The sequence below is a fragment of the Gossypium raimondii genome, chromosome 1 (genome assembly GCF_025698545.1).
Source record: "Gossypium raimondii isolate GPD5lz chromosome 1, ASM2569854v1, whole genome shotgun sequence".
NCBI classification, from domain to species: Eukaryota; Viridiplantae; Streptophyta; class Magnoliopsida; order Malvales; family Malvaceae; genus Gossypium; species Gossypium raimondii.
Window position 1 is genome coordinate 28,437,121 of NC_068565.1, and position 6,000 is coordinate 28,443,120.

The 6,000-nt window shown below is 30.8% G+C and overlaps 1 pseudogene; it reads left to right on the plus strand.

The window, feature by feature from the left end:
• LOC105786949 (uncharacterized) overlaps positions 1-2,939 on the plus strand; it is a 48,487-nt pseudogene extending 45,548 nt beyond the window's left edge.
• Positions 2,940-6,000: the final 3,061 nt, after the last annotated feature.

Below are 6,000 nucleotides of genomic sequence, written 5' to 3' on the forward strand. Positions count from 1 at the left end.
GGAATGATAAGAGGGAAGAAAATAAGAGAAGTGTGTATTTGAAATTACGCATTTTTGAAGGTTTCATTTTCTTTTCTCTTATTTTTCAACTCTTGCAATAGATGAAAAGAAAATTACATTTTATTTTTTCATCTTCTCTGCCAAACACACCTATTAAAAGAAAAAAAAATATTTTCATCTTTTTATTTTTCTAGAAAAAATATTTTTCACATTTTTTTTTATTTTTCTATCTTTCCAATTCAAAGCCTAAGAGATACTTGAGCATGGTTCTAAAATTACTAGGCCAGCAAGATGTTTTGGCTCTCTTTGGTTGCTTTTTGCTGCTTGCATTTTTCCCAATTGCTCCGAGTTTCTTAGGTATAATTTCAGTTAAGTTGAGAGTTCTCAAACTTTCTTTATAGCATGGTTCCTTCAAGCATTTCGAGTCCACTGAAGAGCCAGTATATTCAAAGTCATGGTCCTCAATTGGGGCAGCCATAGCAGCTGCTATGATAATTCCATCTAATGCTGTACGTACTGTTACTTTTTCTTTGGCATGGGACTGCCCTGTAGCAAACTTTCTAGGTGGAAAGACTTATCACAGGTGTGATCAAATACTTGTGCAACGAAGATGAGCAATTAGCTACATACTGAATAGGTGTATGTATATACAGGCGTTATACGAAATTCTATGGAACTGATGGGGATGCTGTAGCAAATATTGCACATGATGCTATTCTTGGTACTAATTCTCTGTTCTCACTATGTTAGTCATGGTTTTTAATTTTATAAGAGTAATTATTTTTCTATAAAGTTTTAGAAAATAAGACTGTTAGCAAATTTTTAGTTTACCAGTCTCTCACAAACTAATTGCTTGTTGTACTTATTTTGGCATTTTATTTTCTTCCCTGAAACATAGAGAATAGCAACTGGGAGTCACTGATAGAAGCATGGCAAAGGCCTACACTTGAAAACAAGAGGCTTCCTGAATGGTTAGCTCAGACTTACTATTTGCAATTGCTTATGCTAACATGGTCTAGTATTTCTGAATCCCCTCAACAGGTACCCTGTCACATTATTCAATGAGGTCTATTATCTTAATTCTGGGTGAACAATATGGACAGGTGCCTAGATATTGCACTCAATTGTTGGAATTTAATTTAAGAAGGACTTGTACTAATTCAATCCCTTTTTGTTAGTTGTGCAGATGGATCACCTCCAGTCCGTAGTTCCGTAAGCATTGGAGGAAGTAATTGTTCCCTTGACAGATCAGAGTTAGGTTTGAAAAGCATTATTGATACTCCCTGTCAAAATGATACTACCACTGACATTCTGGGAAGGGTGACTTCTATACTTGAGCAAACAATGCACACTCCAAATGCGTCGAATTCTGCTTTTGGAACAAATTTGCTACAAGAAGGAGAAGATAACATTGGTCAATTCCTTTTATCTTGAAGGAACTGAGTATCACATGTGGAACACCTATGACGTTCATTTTTATGTCTTTTGCTCTAATCATGTTATTTCCAAAACTTCAGCTTAGCATCCAGAGAGACTTTACAGCCGCTGTACTGATGCATGATTCTAATAAAATGAAACTTTTACACGATGGACAATTGGTTTCAAGGAAGGTTCTTGGTGCTGTTCCACATGATATTGGAATTGATGACCCATGGTTTGAAGTAAATGCATATTGCCTTTACAACACCGATCGATGGAAAGACTTGAATCCAAAATTCGTTCTCCAAGTTTACAGGGATGTTGTTGCCACTGGTGACAAGAAATTTGCGCAAGCTGTTTGGCCCTCGGTTTATGTTGCGATGGCTTACATGGATCAATTTGACAAGGATGGTGATGGGATGATTCAGAATGAAGGCTTTCCTGATCAGACATATGACACATGGTCTGTATCTGGTATAAGTGCCTATAGTGGTGGGCTATGGGTGGCAGCCTTACAGGCTGCATCTGCCCTAGCATGCAAAGTAGGAGACAAGGATTCTGAAGATTACTTTTGGTACAAGTTTCTCAAGGCAAAAGATGTGTATCAGAAATTGTGGAATGGCTCTTACTTCAATTATGATAACAGTGGCAGTCGCACAAGTTCATCTATACAGTCTGATCAATTGGCTGGACAATAGTGTGTCATGATGGATATAACTTCTACTTTCAGCAGTTACTTTCAGATGGTTTTGATTAATTGGAATGGAACCATGTAGGCCTGAGACATATGTTTGTTCATTTTGTTGCATGTGCATTTTCCACCCAGCTAAATCATTTTCATATTATTTTGATAATGCGGGAATAAATTAGAAGATGATTGTAGGTATGCAAGGGCATGTGGTCTATTGCCAATAGTTGATGAAGATAAAGCAAGAAGAACACTGGACAAGGTTTACAATTATAATGTATTGAAAGTGAAATGTGGAAAGCGGGGGACTGTAAATGGGATGCTGCCTGATGGAACAGTTGATATGTCATCAATGCAATCAAGAGAAATATGATCTGGTGTTACATATGCAGTGGCTGCATCAATGATCCATGAAGGTTTGGTGGATATGGCATTTCATACTGCATGTGGAATCTTTGAAGCAGCCTGGTCTGAAGAAGGGCTTGGGTAAGATGGTTTTCCTCCTTTTAATGGCTGGTTGAATAATCTTCTTTTTCTTACCAATTCTGTCAACAGTTACTCATTTCAAACTCCTGAAGCTTGGAACATAGATGATCAATACAGATCTCTATTGTACATGCGCCCCTTCGCCATATGGGCAATGCAATGGGCCTTATCCACACCAAAACTCCCGAAGCAAGAGCCGAAACCGGAAGTAGAGGCAGATTCTGTAGGTAAACACCATGCCGGATTCTCCAAAGTTGCTCGCCTTCTAAAGTTGCCCCAAGAGCAAGAATCCAGAGGCGTTTTACAGGCTATTTTCGACTATACTTGCAAGAAAATCTTGACTTAATTATTTCTATTCTCTAATTAATCTTTTGACAATGCAAACATTGTTGAATTTTTAATGTGATAAATGTAAATGTTATATTTTTACCATTAATTTTAATTTGAATATAAAAAATCTTTTGTAAAAGAGAAAGTGTTAAATATAAAAAGTATCATATCTTAAAATTAAAAACAATTATATCTTTAACCATTTCCAAACTAATAATAAAAACAGTTCATCGAAGTTATTGTAGATTGATTTGCAACTTAAAGGGTAAAATTAAAGCATAAATTGACTCAATATACTTTATTTATTTATTTATCTTTTTCAATGATTTTTATTGAAAATTATATTTTATTTATTATTTAACACATTTTAAAAATTATAATATATTTTTAATTTATATTTTTTCTGATTTCTAAAATTATTATATTTAAATTATGTGTTGTAATTATTATTTCATGTTTAAATAACTTAATTGGTGCATTTTAATAAAATATTTTAACTTTAAGCCAGATAAATGAGTTCTTTTTACTTACTATTGAATTTTATCATTTCTATTTTACCGTTATGCAACAAATATTTTAATATTAAGCGTAAATTGTATTATTTTAATATTTTAAATAATGTTAAATTATCTAATGAACTTTTAATTAATTAATTGTTTATTTATTTATTTATCTATTTTAAAATTTTTCATTTTCTAATTAAAGATTTTTTAAAATTATTTTAAACATATAATGTAGCATAATGTAATTTGTTTAAGTGAAAAAAGTGACGTCAATATTATATTAATTTTAAATTAAAACTTGAAAAAAAAAGGATATTGGGAAAAAAAATAGAATTATTTTTGTGCTAATCCTGTTTCTTACCATCTTTGAAGGACCAAACTATAATCATAGGGGAGACCCCTAATTTCGCATTGGAAATCATCTTTTTGAGAGTCCAAAACTATGCGGTAAGTGTTGGTGAGGCTATTAGTAACCAATTTATTAGTAATAAATTATTTTCAAACGGATCCTAACCAATAAGCATTATTCATGTATTAGATAGCTCTTTCGAGTTAGATCAAAGCAAAATCGATACTAAGGATTGTAGTATTTAGAATCTTCAATAAAAGGTGTGGGATCGATTCTACTTATTATATGTTATATAATTATTTTCGTTATATTAATAACTTAAACATAATTAATTATGAGTACACTAACACAACGTTTGGTTCACTGTAATGGAATAAAACCGTAATAGAATAGAACTTTAATAGCAATTCAATTATTTTGTTGAATGGAATGAAATAGATCTATAATAGTATTCTTGTGTTTGGTTGAATGGAATAAAGTTATAATAGCATAAGAAAAGAAGTTTGAAATGACCGAGTACCCTTAGCGTAAATTTTGTTAGAAGGATGATTATTGTTATTAATTTTAATAGGATTATTATCAAATATAATTTAATAAAATAAATAATTTAATCATATTTTAATAAATTTATTATTAAATATAATTTAACAATAATAATATATAATTTAATAATATTCTTAATATAACAATTATTAAAATATGAATTAATAAAATAATATATAATATTACAAAAATAATATATAGCCTACTTTATTATTTTTAAAATATAATGCATATTTAATGTGCTAAAATATCGCTGAAACAAATAATTTAGCATATATGCCATAATCTATATATTACTTAAAGAATAATTTAAAAGAGTAATTTAAAGAATATCTTGTCTCAAATATTTTTACTCATAAGACAGATGTTGAAGTTCAAAGAAAAGAACTAATGAATTTGTTCATTGTATATATGCTTTTGACATATTTTTATTAATTTATTTATGCTACTAGATGTGTATAATATAAGAATCTCATATAAAAGTAAAATGGATAATATAGATTTAATGTATGTAATCACAAACTCTCATGCAACTTCATTTTTACATGAGCCAAACTTCACAAAGAATCTTGATTGAAAGTACCTATTCACAAAGAATAGCATTAAAGCTCCTTTATAATACTAATTGAGAGTATTTTATAGAATCAAATATGATAATACAAGGCCATTTTAAAATAATATATATTAATGGAAAATTATTGAACATATAAAGTTTCCCTGCATCAATAAATGTATTTTAGAAGTTGGAAAACACAAAGCAAGAATACCAATATACTTGAATAACGCGCAACTATTGGCTCCTCTTCTTAAAAATTCGTAAAGCTTTTGCAGCTGCAATCAATGGAAACTCAATCTCCCAAGCTACCCATTTGTCCAATGCTCCATAAATTGTCTCTTTTTCATTAGGAAGTCGAGAAACCTACTTTTACATATAGAATCAGTGAATATCTTTATCTTTAAATACTAAATACATACTATAACTAAAAACTATACCCAATATAGAGAATTCTCTATAAAGCTTCTTGTAATCTGAAAGTTTACATATTAGAGAATTCTCTGTGGTGAAAACATGGACAAAGAACAAAAGATAAAGATATTAACTTCTGATGGCATGGTAATATGCAACATGCAAAGTTAATTTCATCTGATAACCAATAGAGGCAAAAATTATTAATACATTATGTAAGTTGTATTACAGTCAAAGATTTCCTTTCCCATCTCTCTGAAAAGAAAGTGTCTCACATTACGTACAACTATTTGATCCCAACCATCTTGAATGTTTGTGTCACAGAGGATATCAGAATTGCATGCAATTAGTACTAGGAGAAAAAATAACATAGAAAACGGGTGAGGGCTTCAAGCTGAAAAGCATGCAAGTAAAATCGGACTCCTTTCCTTTTTCCAGAAAAAAAGTAAAGGATAGTTCTTTATTGGCACTGATATGAGCAATCATAAAAGTTTCTGGAAGGTTAATTGTATCATAGTCACAGCAAGAGTTTATTCCAAGTTTGGACTAACATAATAGACATCTTGTGCGTTGGCTTGATTTTAGTAAATTGCAAACATTTGTGATTAAGATGGTAAAAAATTCAACCTAAATCATATTTGAGAGTGAATGTATTTTTGTTTATAATGTGCTATACATCACGCCCTCTAAGCCAAGATATAAGTTATCAATGAAA